Source organism: Vidua macroura, chromosome 1 (assembly GCF_024509145.1).
Source record: "Vidua macroura isolate BioBank_ID:100142 chromosome 1, ASM2450914v1, whole genome shotgun sequence".
NCBI classification, from domain to species: Eukaryota; Metazoa; Chordata; class Aves; order Passeriformes; family Viduidae; genus Vidua; species Vidua macroura.
Genome location: NC_071571.1, coordinates 100,232,472 through 100,250,462, shown reverse-complemented (window position 1 = coordinate 100,250,462; position 17,991 = coordinate 100,232,472).

Here is a 17,991-nt window from a genome sequence, read left to right as displayed (position 1 = left end):
GGTTACTCAATGTCCTATGAAATCTGTTCCAGTGGACAGCCTTCTCTTCTCCAGGTCTGAACAATTCCAGTTGTCTCAGCCTGTCTTCAAAGGAGAAGTGCTCCAACACTCTAATAATTTTTGTGGCCTCTTTCTGGGCCCCCTCCAACAAGTCCACATCTTTCTTGTGTTGAGGACCCCAGACCTGGATGCAGTTCTCTAGCTGGAGTCTCATGAGAGCAGAGTGAGGGGAGGGTCATCTCCCTTGACCTGCTGTCCAAGCTGCTTTTGATCAGGCCCAGGATGCAGTTGGCTTTCTGGGCTGCAAGCACAAATGGCTGGCTGATATCCAACTTTCCATCCATGAGAAAACAAAATCTTAAATCCTTCTCTTCAGGACTCCTTTCAATGAGTTTTTGTCCCAGTTTTTACTCATGTCTGGCACTTCACAATAAGCACCTTGCACTCGCTGAACTTCATGATGTCCACTTCTCAAGCTTGTCCAGGTGCCCCTGGATGATATCCTATCCTTCTATTGTGCCAACGACACTGCTCAGCTTGGTGCCATCTGTAAACTTGCTGAGGGCGCACTTGATCCCACTGTCTGTTTCACTGATGAAGATATTGAAGAGCACAAGACCCAACAGAGAGCCCTGAGTGACATCACTCATCACTAGCCTTCACCTGGACATGAAACCATTGGCCAAAATTCTCTGGCTGTGTCCATCCAGACAATTCCTTATCCACTGAATAGTCCACCCTTGAAATTCATGCGTCTCCAATTTGCAGATAAGGCTGTCGTGTGGGATCATCTCAAAGGGCTTACAAAATCTAAGTAGATGATACCAAGTGATCTTTCCTTGTTGAACATTGTCACTTTATCATAGAAAGCTATCAGATTGGTCAGGAATGATTTTTTTTTTTTGTGAAGTCATGCTGGCTATCTTGGGTCACCTCTTTTTCTTGGATAGGCCTTAACATTGTTTCCATTATCTTCCCAAGCACAGAGCTGAGGTTTACCAGTCTGTAGCTCCCCTGGGTCTTTCTTTTCTCTCCTTTTTAAAAATGGGACTGAAGTTTTCCTTTTTTCAGTGAGCAGGACTTTGTAAGATGGGCAGGAATTTTCAAATTTGTTGGAGGCTGGCTTGGCACAGGATCCTGAGATGCATCTCATCAGATCCTGTAGACCTGTGGCTAGTCTAGGATTAAGACCCACAGATTGAAACAAGCTCAGATGTGCGGTCTAAAAATCAAAAAAATATAACAGGTCAAGAAACAGTGGAGAAACCTAGCCCAAAGGCCATTTTTCAGGGCAGGAAGACAAGTTTCATCATAAGATTAAAGATTTATCACATATCTGGGAATGATAGTAGAACTGAATACAGATAGGAGGATTAAACATGTTTTGCATGCAAAAAGTGTAAAATCTAGCTGTTACTGCAAAGATAATTAATAACTTGGAATGAGAGATGGAAATGTCTCAGCTTTATCATAGACAGGATATTTGAAAAATCAACGTCCTACAATCATAAAGAATTCTCATGCACTTTTGAGAGTGGACACTGATAGACAGGAACTTGAAAGTTACTTAATTCTGGCCATAAATTAAAAATTATCTAGTTTAAATGTATCTTTGTACATAAGTGATCATTAGTGGATTACCTGGAATGTATTTGCTTTGCTTTTAACAGTGACAGGTTTATTAGAGAGCAGTTACTGAGCTTGAACCAGTTATTCTGGTTCATTCACAGTGAATACAGGAAAAGTATTTCTTTCTGTTGTATCAATGTCTTCTAAAGGTGCTGACAAGGACATTATTTTACTGAGTACAGAAATCACAAAGGATGCAAGCTAATAAAAATTAAAAGTTAAAAGAATAGCCAGTCACAGCTGCTATTCTACTCAAAGTAACATGAAAAAGCCCTTCAGCACTTCAGAATTGCATGATTTAAAAAGAATACATGAATATATAAAAATCATCCTTAGTCTTTTGTTAATCATGTTTCCCTTAAGTTCCAAAGGTATATTAAATGAGTTCTGTCTACATAGAATGAGCCTTGTTCTCATTTACTCTAGTGTGTTCTTACTTCTCACACAATGAGTACCTTTGAGAAGATGCAGATTACCCCATGCTTTTCCTCATGATTCATGGATTAGGTTACAGGCTTGCCTTTCACTTGGTTTGCATGTTGCGTGCTCATTTACACCAGTGTGCAGTGAGAGTCAAGTAAATTTGTCTGTTTACAATGTACACTCAAATCAGAGAAGCAGAATTTCAACAGAATACTGAGTCTGAGAAATGTAATGAACATTTAATTTACCTGGTAAGGATCAGAAATGGAAACAAAATATTAGCTGATGATAGATAGACATTAAATCAATAGGGAAAGTTAATTCCTAAAACAAGAAAAATACAATTACTTATCGTTAACATTCTATGTATTTATATGATTTCTGTAAGACTTTATCAGACACTGCTCCCTGACAAACTTGACAGTAATTTTCTCAGAGGCTCTGAATATTCATCACAAAAAGAACCAGTTTCTAAGCTGACAGACTATCTCACAGGTTCTTGTATGCTCTCTTCCAATTTATTCACACTGGTCAGTAGTTATTCCACGGCTTGTAAAAAATGTTCTTTGTGAGAGCTGCTCAAGAGAGATCAACAAAGTCTAGATCCCTGATTCTCTTGTGTTCTAATGAAAACTGCTTAATTACATCATTATGTAAGCAGTGCAATGAAGAGAAGGGAAATTATATCATACAATGTGTCTTTTGGGGGGTATGTGTTTGATTTTTGCTGTTTTAAGTTTTCTGGCAATTAACAAGACAAAAGACAAAGTTAAAGATAGATACTGTGCAGTTTTGCAAGATGCATAATCATGGCTCAGTCTCTAGAAATTTACTTCTTTCCTCTGAATACTAGGGATGGCCTATGGGCAACATATATCTTTATGAAACTGGGTGGGTGTGAAAGGACTGCTGAGGACTCCAGTAACCATTATACAGCATAACTTCTACAATGTCTTTGTAATATGTTAAATTTGATAGTCTGCATTTGGTTCTTGTGGAGGAATTCTTCCCTTCACACACATATTCTTCTCATTTAAATTGTCTTCAAATCAATGTGTCTCTTTGAAACTAGTTTGCTTTAGGCATTATTTATCTCAGAGTAGGAGATGGAGGAGGATCAATAGAGCTTTCTCATTGGTCTCCATCTTTTCAGAAAAGCACACTGGATTCCTGGTCAAAAATGAGAAAAGAAAGGATGAATGCATTATTCCCTTAGAAAGTCACCTTGTTTTTTTCCCAATGCTAGTGATGTAAAGGATTGGAACACATGATGCAAAAGTAAATTTTCAATTTTGAAATTTGCAAGGCATTTAGCTGTGTACAAAGCCAGAAAGAATAATCTCCATTACTTTTGTTCTTACAAGGATACCTGTAATTTATTATACAATTAATTATTAATTTACTTGGAAAATTCTAATTCTATTCTTTATATAAAAAATTCTAAAGATTTAATTGGGATTACTATACAGAAGTAGTAAAGCAAAACTTTGTGTCTTTTTTTCCATTCCTCTTGAAACAAACTTAAGGCCCACACTTTATTTCCTGATTTGAGTGTCATAGAACAGAGGCATTCACAAACAAACATGAGTATAGACAGAGGTATCAGAGATAAATTTGAAGATTATCCAGTTGATAATAATGGACTAATTCTCAAAATTGATGCAGTATGACATGAACCATATATCTTCAAGTTACTCATAGCAAGAGCATTTCTCCTTCATCAGCCATAATATAAACCATGAACTATCTCTGTGTATAAATAAGAAGGACTCAAGAGTTACCTTAGAAATGTCAATACAAATTTTTCTTCTGTGACAAGGGGGAAAAATGTTACCAATCTTTGTTAACTTTCTTTTTGACTTGAATAAACCTCAGAGAAAACTTTTTATTTACAATGGAATAAATAAAAATGGAATAAATAAATAAAGAATGGAAGAGTTTTATCTGTGCCTTAGAGGGTCTGATCTTCTCCACAGTTTATGTTTCTTCTTTTGACAGCACAAATAATATATTACACATTTTTATATATTGTTACAGCTAAATATATGTTCATGTATTTCATTTGGGAGATTAGAGGTGGTTCTGATGGGAGTGTTTAGAAGACTGATGAATCAACCTGCTTTCAAACTTTGAGAACAAAACTTTAATAGATTCATTCATTCGTTACCAACACACCACTTGCTAATGGTTTTCTCCTACACATTAATAACCATTTCCACTATGAACTACATGTAAGTTAACATCTGTGTCTAAAGTTAGTGGTGAGCACACTGTGTCCTGGAGGTGATGTCGTCTAGTTCACAATGTGTCATGCTCCTTGGTGATATGGAGCTACCAAGGTCATGGTGACCAGCCTGGACAGCTCTTTGATGAGACAAATCAGAGAGGAGACTCCTGTCTTCTCCACCCTTCCTCATTACGGTTGGTGTTTTAGCCTTCTTGCTACTCCTTTTCTCACCAAACAGGGCTTATATTACTTTGGATTTTACCATTCTTCCTTCTGGAGTATTTGGCAGGAGGTCCTGCCTATTGGCAGTCTCTTCTGCTTGTCTTGTTCTTTATCTTGCAGATTCTTGGTGTACTCTCCCCTGAGCTTCACCAAACCACCCTATTGGTGGTTTACATAAAATGTGTATGTTTACATAAAATGTGAATTCATGGTGTCTGGCTGTGCTATCACAGCTTTACAAAACACATGCTGCTGGTAACACTATTTGAGTCCATTTATATTTATTAGTTGTGATTGTATCCTGATTAAAACACATAGGTTTTATAGGTGGTACAGTCAGGTCTCTAATTCAAGTACTACCAAGGAATTGCAGACTACTAGGTGCTTTATGTCCTTGAAGCACCCTTAACTTGCATTGTGCATTGCTATTACCTATGAAATTGCAATGATTTTGTGAAATATGTCAGTGTGAAAATGTGTAGCTCTGTTTGTAAACATTCACCTTGCCAATAATTGCTAATTATAGAATGCAGTGGAAATTAGAATTAATTTATTGCCCTGAGTACTTCCTAGAGAGGTACCATGATATATTAGACTATCCAAACAGCATGTACATTGGCATTTAGATGAAATTATGCAGCAATTACTCTATAAGCATAGAAAGGATAACCAGATTTAAAATATAATCTTGAATAGTTAATAGTTAAAAAATGGCCTATAGGCATTTAAAACAAAAAAGGAAAGGATGATGTTGTAAATTGCTGCATGTGTTAAAAAGGATTGTGATGTGTTATTTTTTTTTACACTGACATAATTAAATGTGAAATGTAGAGATTAAATAAAACAACCCAAGTATATTAGCATCTGCTTTTACTATTAATTTGTCACTTCTACATTTATTTTATCATTTAGGCTTCATCTTAATTTCTGATTTTCAGGAATATTATATCTGTGATAAAAGATCTTTAAACATGTGGTATTCTTTAATTAACTTAAACCACAGTGAAAAAGAGAAAAGAGTTATGCATATTTTACAAGAAATGGTACTGATACCAGTTGTGGGTTTTTGTCTGAAGAAGTTTTTTTGTAAAGATATGAAAAATGTAGTTGATTTTCTACAGTATTTTGCATTTGGAACTGATTTTCATATTTGATCAGTTGCATGTATTTTAATTAATTGCTAGTAAATAAGGTTCTCCGTTAGTTTCTCACATTTATCTTCATCTTCCTTCAGTATTCTTTCTTCAGTTCATCTTTCTTCAGTATTTCCTAGAAGAAGGAGTAAAAATATATACACTCTTAAAAAAAGAAAATTAAATGCATTATTGCACCTCTTTACTTCATCCAGCTAATGAAGAAGACTGCCACTGACATGACAAAGTATGTTCTACCAGAATTTCTGACAAAATTTCAAGATTAAAAACAATAATATTTCAGATAAACCATGCATATGTAGAGTTCTTAATCTAGGTAAGAGAAACAGGAAGTACTATGTATTTCATATCATGATGAGAAGGAGATTTAAAAAGTGTGGTATTGTCTGTTTTCTCAATTCATTTGTTTATTTTACAACAGCTAGAATTAAGTGAAAATTATTTCTCTGTTTTCATATATTATTACTATAGATTTTCCTGCAGAATCTGTAAAGTACCACTTAAGTAATGTCTATGATAACTGAAGAATCATATACTGTTTTAAAATACTCCAATTAAAAAGCCAAAAGTAATCATGGATATTTCTTTAAATGGCATGCACTTTAGACTAACAGTGATTCATTAATAATTTGAGATGCTTCTGTGGTCTAAAATTAACTCAATCTTCTGTATATATATTTAAATCCCTGATGAAGCATGAAGAGTTTAAAGGTATAGAAAAGATGGAAGCTGAAAGTATCTCTCTATGCAGTAAAGAATCTGTTCTGTGGGAAAGGAAGAGCTTCAGGTTCAAAGACTTTCACAGCAGCAACTTTCATGAAACATTAAATTCAGTTCAAATGTATATTTCAGAGAGGAAGAAAAAATACATTTATAGAACAAATTGCAATGAAATTTTGTTAAATGTAATCGTGAATGGTTTGCATCGGAATGCAAAAGGAATGGTATGTGGGTTCAAATGTTGTTAGAATTTATATTAGGTAGATATTTCTATCTGAAATATTTCTTATGTGCTGAAAGTAAGCCAGGAAAGCTGTTTATACAAGCAAGTTGAGAGTTGTGGTAGGTACCTTGGATGTTATCCTGAAATGGTTCTTCTGATAAGGAGCATCACAGCACTAAGATGCACAAATTGCCACCTGCTGTGACATCGTTACAGCAAGTACAGGGGTGGTAATTATGGGAATTATGGAAAATGAATGTGGAAGTCCCGCTGTTTCCAAACACCTGCTGATAGGTAGAATGCCTGCTCATATTTTCCTTTAAACATAATTTTTGTTTTTGTCTGAATCTTTAGAAGCAGGCAAACATTGTTGTGTATTGCTGAAGTCCTGCTGAAGTGGCAGACCAGACCAGGAAGTGTGCGGCCACACGTGCTCTGATCCTTACCACATGAGTTTGAATTAACCACAACTTTGAAGACAAGCACAAAATGAAGTGCTATCCAGAAGTGTTACTTCCCAGACTCAGGGAAGGTGAATACCAGTGAAACTTACAAGATGTGAATTAATAAGATTTCATACAAATAGTTAAATTTGAGCTGATAGAGCAAGATTTCAAGTCTGTGATGCAATTGAAGTGATACCTGTGGTAATCTTTCAGAGCAGAGGTCCAAAACAAGACAGCTGGAAAGTAGCAACATCCACTGTTCATTTTTTATATTTTTTCCAGTTATATATACTTAAGATGAACTTATGGATTCAGTTTCTCATTCAATTCATACAACTCTGGTGAAAGGTGCTCAGTGTTTAACAAAGTTTGAGGTTTTTCCTGTTACATTAGAATGAGAATTTATAGACACGGGGATCTGGTAAGAAGTGTAGCTCAACCAAATGGCAGGGCTTTTTGGGGAGAGATGAAAATACACTGGGTTACTGTATTCTTTTAAAAATCAAAATATATCACATCTAGTAATTTCTGGTATTTCTAAATGCAAATGACATTGTGTCTGAAGCAATACACTTTACTTAATGGTAGCAAGAAAATTAAGATGTTGTGGAAAAATTGGTTTAATGACAAAATACAAATTAAGTATGTTATAATTAGAAATATTGAGTTTGCATTACAAGGTTTTGGTAATGGAGGGATTACAGGGACTTTTCTGTGAGATGCTCACAGAAGCTTCCCTCAGAGCCCATATCTGACAGAGCCCATGCCAGTGAGCTCCAAGATGGACCTACTGCTGGCCAAGGCGGTGGTAATGCCTCTGGAATATATAAGAACTGGGGAAAACCAGAAAACTGCACAGTTCTAGCCAGAGAGATCAGTGAGAGCAACAACCCGGCAGACATCAAGGTCACTGGAGAAGGAGGAGGAGGAGGTGCTCCAGGCACTGGAGCTGAGGTTCCCCTGCAGCCTGTGGTGCAGACTATGGTGAAGAACCTGCATCCCTGCAGCCCATGGAGCTCCATGGAGGAGCAGAAATCCCCCCAGAGCCCAAGGAGAACCCCACACCAGAGAAGGTGGATGCCTGAAGGAGGCAGTGACCCCATGGGAAGCCTATGCTGGCATAGTCTGTTTCTGAAAAACTGCACCTTGTGGGAGGGACCTATGAAGATCATGAAGAGGGACAGCTTCTGGGGAGGACTCACACAGAAGTTTTAGAGGACTGTCTCCTGTGGAAGGGACCCCATACTGAAGCAGTGGAAGAGAGTGAGGAGTTGTCCCATTGAGGAAGAAGCCATGACAGAGATGTGTTATGAACTGACCACGGCCCCCTCTTCCCATTCACCTATGCCCCTAGGGAGAAAGAGGTAGAAAAAGAGAGGAATAAGGAGAAGGTTTTTAAGATTTGTTTTTATTTTCTCATTATCCTACTCTGACTTGTTTAGTAATAAATTACACTAATTTTCCCCACACCGAGTCTGTTTTGTCCATGACAGTAACTGGTGAGTGACTTCTTTCTGTCTTTAACCTTAACTTATGAGCCTTTGATTTTTTCCCGTGTCCCGTATTTTTTCCCGTGTCCAGCTTTTGAAGAGAGTGATAGCGTGGCTTTGGTGGGCACTGGGTGTCCAGTCAGGGTCAGTCCACCACATCAGACTAGCAATATTTCTTCCTTAATGACTATTTCTTATATAAGAGATAGCTGTCTTTGTAACTCACTAGAAAGATTTTAATTTTGGATATAAATTATTAACTTTTTAATGTCGTTAAAATATCATTGCAAATTCAAATTAAATAAAATTATTATTACTTGTGGAACTGTTATTAAAAAGCGGAAGCAGTAAGAAAAATTGAATGAGAAATCAATTCAAATATTACTTTTAGAATTTGTGAAATTAGGAAAAGACAAGGAAATAATCTCTTGTATATTTTGTAAATATCAGGTTTTGCTTTATATTTTGCTTTTGTATGTCAATACTGGTTTTGTTCTGCTACTATATATCCTTTCTCATCTGTTGACATTTTGACTATACCCCCTCTAGCACAGGAAAACAGATCCTATTTTCTATTTCTGGAAATGCTAAATTCTGTCATACCCCTGGCTCCTTCTTCCTGGGCACATTTATTATGAATTATTTCATCAACTTCACCTCTTGTATTTTTCTTGTCTTGATGACAATTGCTGTTTACACTCACTCTTTAAGGTGTAGTGTAGATATTAGATGTAAAATATGTCTTAGGTGAGAGTCTTTTTAAAGTCTGTTCCTTACTCTGAGTTGCAAAGCTCTTGTCCTCACATATGCCTTAAGATTTACTCTTTTTGGTATGTATTTCACTCAAGAAATGATGTACCTTATAAATAATTAAAAAATACTAGCAGCTAATGCTCAAGGTGGAACAATATCAAGACTGGAAGACATAACTTCAACCAACTTCATATTTTTCTCTCTGTTTGAAGTTTTCAGTCATGAAAACAGAAGGAAAAAAAGCAGGTCTAGTCAATCTTATTGCAATATTTTATGTTCTGAAAATGGTATGAATTTTTTTCTCTTTCAGTTCAATTGAATGAGATAAGCAACTACCTTGATGAAGCTACCATTCATTGCAATAAGCCTGTCTCCCACCAGCGCAGAGTTTCATAAAATTGCATAAACATCTGACAATGTAAACTGTCTTGTTTACCATTTAAATTACAGCCTATTTTGTTAGAAATAATTTTTGTGGGAACTTCCAAGAAGGAAAATTCCATAAAGAGAAGATAAAGCTGCATTTGGAAGGATGCAGTATCTTAAGTTGCTGCTTGCTTCACATGTGATGGACAAGTTTTTCTTGGAATGTATTTCCTGAATCTATACGCCTATTGTATTAGGAAATTCTAAAATAAGTAGAAATAAAATCTCATTAAGAATGAACTTTAAAAAGTACACAAAGCAATCAACAAAACAAAAAGCAATTCAAGTATTTTCAACACCTGAAAAATTTCTGGCTTTAATGACAGAGAAATAAGTGTGTTTTCTTTTGCTCTCAGATGGATAATCTTTCATGCTGGTTTCTTCTCTTCCTTCCTACATAGTTGACAGGTCTATAATTGCCCAAGATGCCCTGTCAGAAATAAACTTTCAAATTCCTATAGACCATTAAGCTTTTGATTTGTCCCTGATGACATGTCCTTATTTATCTTCTCCCCAGCTTTTTGTGCAGTGTCTCAACTCTCCTGTAATGACTGTGGTAGTATCAACTCATTATCTGCTTGTTTTGCCCATTCTTTGCTCATTATATTGTTTCTGTTTCCTCATAAATGTCCTTGGAATATTAGTTCTGTCTTTTCCCAGCAGAACATTTTTATGTGTGCAGCTGGTAAGCCTCCTTCAGAAAACCTCAAGCTTCCTCTCTGTTGCTGCACTACTCCAACAGTTTATTCCCTATTTTGACATGAAACAAGTACACACATAAAGGTACTCTGCTGAGGCTGCCTGCTGCCTCTCAACTGGAGATGTAAAAAACCAGCAGGAAAGGAACACCAGATTCAGATTTCTTTTTGTTGCCCCCAACTGTGCAGGATGTTGCCATGCTGTTAAATCCAGCTGACTTTCTGGAAGATGTAAATTTACCAAGATCTAAGGGGGCTGTGATCATCCAAGTTCCTGATGCTATGTTCCATAGGAAGTCATACCCATTCTTACCACTTGCCAGTTGTCAGTCTCCTCTGGCTTCTTTCCAGCCCTTCTCATTTTGTCTTGCTGACTATGACCAACTCTAGGTACATTTTCTTTCTTTTGTTTTCAAAAATCCATTTGATTTCAATTTGTTCATATATTTTTCAGAAGGGTGCCATATAATCCACAAAAGCACTACCCTTTTGCCAGACCAACTTTGTTGGGTAAATTTTTCATTCATGTAAAATTGTCCTATTTATCATGGCTTATATTAAGCATTTTCCCCAGGACATTTTCATCTGTACATTAAAATTGTTTCTTTAATTTCAGTTGCGTATGCTACTTGCAGCTATTGAAAGCCAGTATGTGCTTTGATTTCTGTGAGGTTTTCTTTCTCATTAGGTGATTATTCATCCTATTATTTCTCCTCTAGTTCTTTCTATTTCTGACACTTCATTCTGAAAACACCTCTTGAGGTAGTTTTGTACAGCATTTCAAGCTGCCACAGGTATAACTTTTATTATTATTTAATAATTTCAAAACGAAGTAGAACTTAAAAGGTATGGGATAGAATGCCAATTCATACTTCAACCACATCTCAGTGGAGCAGAGAGTTAATGGAGTAAACAACAACAATGAGATTTATCAAATACTTTCTGGTACTAGACACATTTGGAAAAATCTCTAAGCTTTTCTCAAGGAGAAAGAGTAAATTTGCTTTCTCTTCATCCACTAATGTTCCAATTTATTTTGTTTTGCAAGTGTGCCTCAAATAGATCTTTCTTATTTTAATCTATTTTCTTCCATCCTTAACGTGATTGGACTTTCTCTCTTTGATAAGGCATTCCAAAAGTTGTTCTTTAGATAGTATAAATAAATTGAAAGGCCTGGGAAAAGGCACTGATGATTTGTAGGTATTATAAGCCTAAGTGTAAGAACAGCGGTCAGTTTGCTCTTTGCAATGGGATAATTCTATTTTGTGACCCTAAATGACATAAGAATCAAATTGGTGTCCATTTCACTAGCATCCTATTCAACTGGAAAATAAACAAAATTGTTCTTATTCCAAATACAGCTTTTTCCTCTCTAAGAATCAAAGGGCTAACAAGTGTTCTTTGCCATAGCCATAAGCAGTGACATTTTTGTCTGCTGTTTTTATTTTGAAAAGACTTCCATTATAATTTTATTTTGTCTAAATTATAGACCTGTGTTTTCAACAAAATACTTGCAGGTGTCATATCTCTGAATCAAAGACGGAATTAAGCAAGTTCAGTTCTTGCTTTGCCCACAGTAGTAATGTAAACCTAGCAGACAGTACTCAAAAGAGTAACATTTGGAAGACAGCAGGTGGAGCAGAGGACCTGACAACTGCACTGAATGTCCCCAGATCCTCCTTGGGACTTTGCTCTGTTTCCATGGATGGAATGATCATAGACAACTAGGGATACATTGGGAATCTATTTTGCTCCTTAATTTCATTCAGAATATATTGAGGTCATGTGCTCTGAAATAGACCTGGACAGGGAATGAAAGCAGAGAAAGTGAGGATAATTGAGAAATTTTGGACAAATGCCCAGAAAAGTTTATACCTTGACTGATCTGAAAGCCCCCCAAAATAACCAAAAAACCTAAGAAAATGAAATCAACTGTATAGTCTTGAACACTTTCCTATAAAACCTCTCCTCAATTTGAATAAACTGTGCTTGGAAAATTTAACCACCATTGATGTGCTCCAATTTGACTGTTAATAAGACCCTTCCATCAGTGCTGAATTTGCACTTTTTGTGACAGCTGAATGCCCATCTTGAGCCAAACATTTCATAGCTTAGATTTCATCTGTGTACTTGCCACAAAATAGTCCTTTCCTGTTTTCCTCGCCTAGACGGATAGGCATTTTTTGTTGTATTTATTATGGTACATGTATTTCAAAGCTATACAAACCCCCTATATAAAACCCCCCCTACAAATGACAGCTTGATTATCTGCAGAATCTTTACATCTGGTAATGATGGCACATTACTTTTTATACACTATATTTTCATACACTAAGTACATTATTTTTCTGGTCTTTGCAGATATTCAGAACCGTTTACAACTAAATAATGAGATATTTTTCTTTAGGATAAAGATTATTGAGTCTGCATGGATTTCACAGGCCTACAGATTTAAAGTAAGAATATTTCAGTGTGAGAATGAATAAAGATTCCAGTCATCAGTTGAACCAGATAGTTTTTTTTCTTTTAGGCTGTGTAACAGATTGAAAAGGGAAATTACATCCTAAAGCATTGTTCTTTAATTTGTAATAAAGTTTTCGGTTGGGTTTTGATGGGTTTGTGTTTGTGTGGTCTTTTAATCTCCTCCTATTTGGTGAGCAGTCATGTCTCAGATTCATATTCTATTCAGCATTCAGTTTAAGTCCTATATTAAAATTCATTTAATGTACACATTCAGCATATTTTATAATGATATCTCATCCAATAAAGAACAAAATGTGTGACTGAAGTATACTGTTGTGACAAAATGCTAAATTTATAATAAATGCCCTTTGCAATGTATCATTTCACTATTTCACACTCCAACAGCTTTAACCCAGTTGCCCAAATTGTATGTCAGATGCATCAGGATCTTTGCATTCCACTACACTACAGGCAAGTGAAAATCCTTTTTGACTTTGGTGACAATAGGAATTATCCTCTTGCAAACAGGTTCTGTAGCCTTTTGAAAAACTGTAGAATTTTACAAGAATTTTGTGTTAGCTAGACTTTTTTTTTAAAATGAAGTTATTTCTGTCTTTTTTATTATTTGTGGTATAATTTTGCTTATATCAAATTTCAGATGCTCAGTCTGTTTATCTGAAAGCAGCATGTAAAATCTCACCTCAGAGACATCACATAAGAGTTAATTAATGCTTCTATTGTGCTTTGAAGTCTATAATGAAAGTCACTGCAGAGGCTAGAATACTGTTATCACTACCACTGTTACTATTTACAGTAGTTCACACTATTTTTTCTCTTTGTCTCTTGGAGTCCTTGATCCCTCTTACAAAACAAGCCTAAAAATCACATACCAGTGATGTGAGCAAGATATATATTTAGTAGTTTTATACCCTACTCATGTGTGCTCTTCATCAGTTTGCCACAGAGAAACATCTGTTGCTACATGTCACCTCTCTTGGATCTTACCCTATACAAAGTTTTCTTCTTTTCTGTCTCCTTTATCCTCCAATGATGCTCTTTATTTTCTCTGGCTCTTTATTATTTGATTTCTAATGCCTTGCATGCACTTCCTATAGTCACTTGCTCATTTTTATTAGGTTTTTCATTTTCCTGTCATTTTGTCACTGTTTCACCAGCCATCTGGCCTGCTAATTTTCCCCTGACTTTTAGTACTTTCTTATCGTTGCCTCATGTACTTTGGAAAGAAGTGATTACATCCTGCCGTCAGGCTTGGGTTTTTAATTTTTTTCACCAAGATTACATCTTTCTTTTTCTCTTGCTTCACTTTTTATTCATGTAGTTCTAGCCATCAGGAAGGAAACAACCAAGTTTTCATAGAACACCATGAATCTTATAATTAAAAGAAGGGAAATTTAAAGCAGAAATTATCATAAATGTTGCATTTCACCTCAACTAAAGTTAAAAGTCTACTTTGTAGAAATCATCACCCCAGGAATTCCCTGGGAAGTAACTTTAATATTCAATAGAAGTAAACAGTGATTTTATAGTATGATTTAGAAGATCTGTTTCAGACATCAATACAGGCCTGAGCTAACTTCTCTCCACTGACTGTAGAAATTGTGTAGACTATAAGTTTAGCTGAAAAATATGCATTTGGCCTGATGAATCACATACTCAGGTTCTGTGTTCAGCTGTGGACATTAAATCTTATCCATGGCTGATAAAGTGTTCAGTAACAAGCTAGGCACAGAATGCATAATATTTTTAAAATCAAGACATATGTTTTAGTGATCAAACTACATTACCATAGGCTTACCATTACTTACTACATAACCAAAATGTTCAGCCTTTCATAGTTTTTCAAGTCACTTATTTGTTTCAGAGATGGCAGCTACTTGGAATGCCTCGGCTTTAGCTCAGTCAGGCTTTGGCTTGCTCAAGCACATTACTCATGATCTTAAGAAAGCTGAAAAAAGACAGCCTCTGCTGATGTTCTGTACTCCTGGAAATTAACCTGCAGCTACTTCAAAGTGATCTCCTGAATCTGAAGCAAGCAACATGTCAGTCTGCCCATATCCTTGTATGTCATTTGCTTTCACTGACAATGAGAACTCTGACTGATTTCCTGAGGCCATTTTGACATTTTCACACCAAAATAATGTGGTTCTACCTAATGTATTTCTAGTTATTGAAAGATGATACTCTTGGTACTTTCTATTTTTTTAATGCAATCCATTTTAATTGCAGATTGTGATCATGTCTTTAAAGGAATTAGAAATTGATGTAAATATATTTTTCCTATAAAGGTCAAAATCCACTGTATGATAGTCTGTCACACATGTGTCAGGTCAGGGATACAAGTCCTAAGGCTATTTCTGAGCTAAATAAATACTAAACAGTCAGTGTTAAAGGGTGGAAAATGAGGAACTAGTGCTCCTTCATAGATGCAGCATCTTGTGCTGAACAACACTAAACATTATTTCTTGACAAAACTGGTTGCAGTATCTCACCTGAAATTATGGGTTGCAGCCATCTATGTGGATGCCAAGTGTCTAACCATGTTTGCACAGCATAAAGCAAAGAGGTTGAGTTTGGGTTTTTTGATAGTTATCAGTAAGCACTGTTAATGCAGCAAGCCATTAGGATGCACCCTTATGGCCCAGAGAACACATAGTCATTGTACTGTGGTTGAGCCAGCAAAGTCTACTTAACAGACTGGCTTTCTTAGTCACTGTGCTGTGCTGACTGCAGTTGCACAAGTGGTCAGAGATGTCACTTTTCCCTTTGTCATAGTTTACAATATCTTTCTTCTGCAGTGTTGTAGCCCAATTTGTCAGGAAATAGTCACAGGTGTTTTGCTGTGAAACACCAGCAAAGTATTCTCAAGCTTTTTACCTTTTCTTTGGGGTGAAGACTGATAGAAAGGAGGAGAGAGAAACATTCATTTAACCAGTAATGGCTAGTCCTGTCCTAGAGTGAATGTGGGAGTACTTTAGCTGAGGAAACCAAAAATATTCATCTGAACATGGGCTGTGTCTCACAAACAGGCTGCTCTGCTTCAAAATTAAGAAAGGTTAAATGAGTGGAAGTAACCAGGTTCTTTCTTTAAGCATCCTTTCTTTCACTTTAAAATCCATCACACAGATTTGTTATTGATATCTGTGGTTCCTGGGACAGAAAGAGATATACACTACATGTTTAACTGAAGCAGATCTTGAGGAATACAGACAGCGTTATTCAGGAGGCATTTGTGGTTGGTTGAGGTTTATTGATCATATTACTAAAGATACATTCAGCATTTACCTTGGTGTTAATATTTTGTTCCTGAGACATTGCTGTGGTTTGAATGCAGCTATACGACTTGAATAACTCATCTTTGTCACAAAGATGTAGCTGATGTTCAAAATTTGTATTAGTGATTCTGAACTACATCTTGCATTGCTGCCACTGATGTTTGTGACAAGGCATGATGCCATTCACTCCTAACTTCAAAATAATTGCCTCTAAAATGTGTTGCTGCTACTCCAAATGTTCCTACAACTGTATATGTGTATCATCTCACATGCCAGAGGCTGTTTGACTGCTTTCAATTTATGTGATGATTAGCATTGTTTGATGAGACAGCTCTTTGCTGTTAATGTCTTTGAAACTGGAATTGTATTTATATTGGAATTATCCCATGACCAACATAGATCCTCTAGTGAGTGCTCTTTTTCTCTGGCAATTTCCTGACTGCTCACTTCTTTTAAAGAAGTCAAAAAGTGATTTGCTTTTTGTTAAATGTCTCAATAGCTGATTCAATCACTACATTTATATGAGACAGAAAAATATAAATAAATCAAACACTAATGCAAACCCAGGGGACAGAAACATTTTTTACACAGTAGGTGAATTCCTAGAGGAGATTGCATTATATATATATATATATATATATATATATATATACACACACATATATAATGCAAATATATATATCACGGAGAATATCTGTAATACTTGCTTTATTCATATATTACCAATTTCTGCAACATTGATGTAAGAACTAGGATTGATTCCGTGAAATTACTGAGTTTTATCAGTATTTGAAAATCATCTAATACTGTTTACTTATTAATGAAAAATTAATGTGAATTAATGATGATATTTGCTACCCACTGTAAATAATTCAATGCAATCTTTTATGAATATGTTTTTAACTAGATATATATGACTCTGAAGGATCTTTTTTCTTAAAGGATACATTTCTTCAAATGGTAGACATATTCCTGATAGGAAAATAATAAAAGTGCATATTAGATACTGCCAATGTAACTAAAGCATGTTACTCTCTATATTGTTACCTTGATTCCAGATCTCATATCCAAGTGTCTAAATTTGCTTGCTGCCTTTGTATTTTTTTGTATGATGGCATTTCTGGTGATCTTAGTGCTGAGCAGAAACTGTATCAGGAGGGAGTATCTGTAAGAGAGCAGCAAAAATGAGTTTATTTTTTATGTAATTTTCTACATCTCAGCTCTGAATCTGAGTTGGAGGTTTGAAAAAAAGGAGATAAAGTCTCAGTTTTGGGGGATTCTGAGTTTTGTTTGCCTTATTTTTCTTACTATTTGCTCTTGCTTTATTTTGCAATAGAATTAGGGAAAAGAAATAAGAAAGGGAAAGGAGGGGCCCATGTGCTGAGTACATCAGCTGTCTGACTGGCGAGCCATCTGGACACATAGGGTGTCTCAGATGTCTTGGTCTCACAGTTGGCTGCAAACCCTTCCTTGAGTTAGAGAGAGGGAAATGCTGAAGCCTTTTGATAGTCAGGGGACATGTGGCTGAGGCCAGGATGAGGAATGTTTCAGGAGGACCTCTTGGAAAGAGCTGCCAAAGCCCAGGCTCAGTGTGCAGGGTAGACAGGACAGTTTGGCCTTTATGACTTGCAATGACAAAAGCAGAATGCGCGTTGGCTAATACCTTATAATGCAAGGTTAGTTACTTCATATGTTAAAGTAAGAAGTTTTCTACCACTGGATTACACTCAGTGAGTCTGGACTTGCCATTTATTTTGGGAAGTATGATAAACAGAGATCAGAAAGAGGGGAAATATTTCAGAACAGACTTACACGTAATGCCTG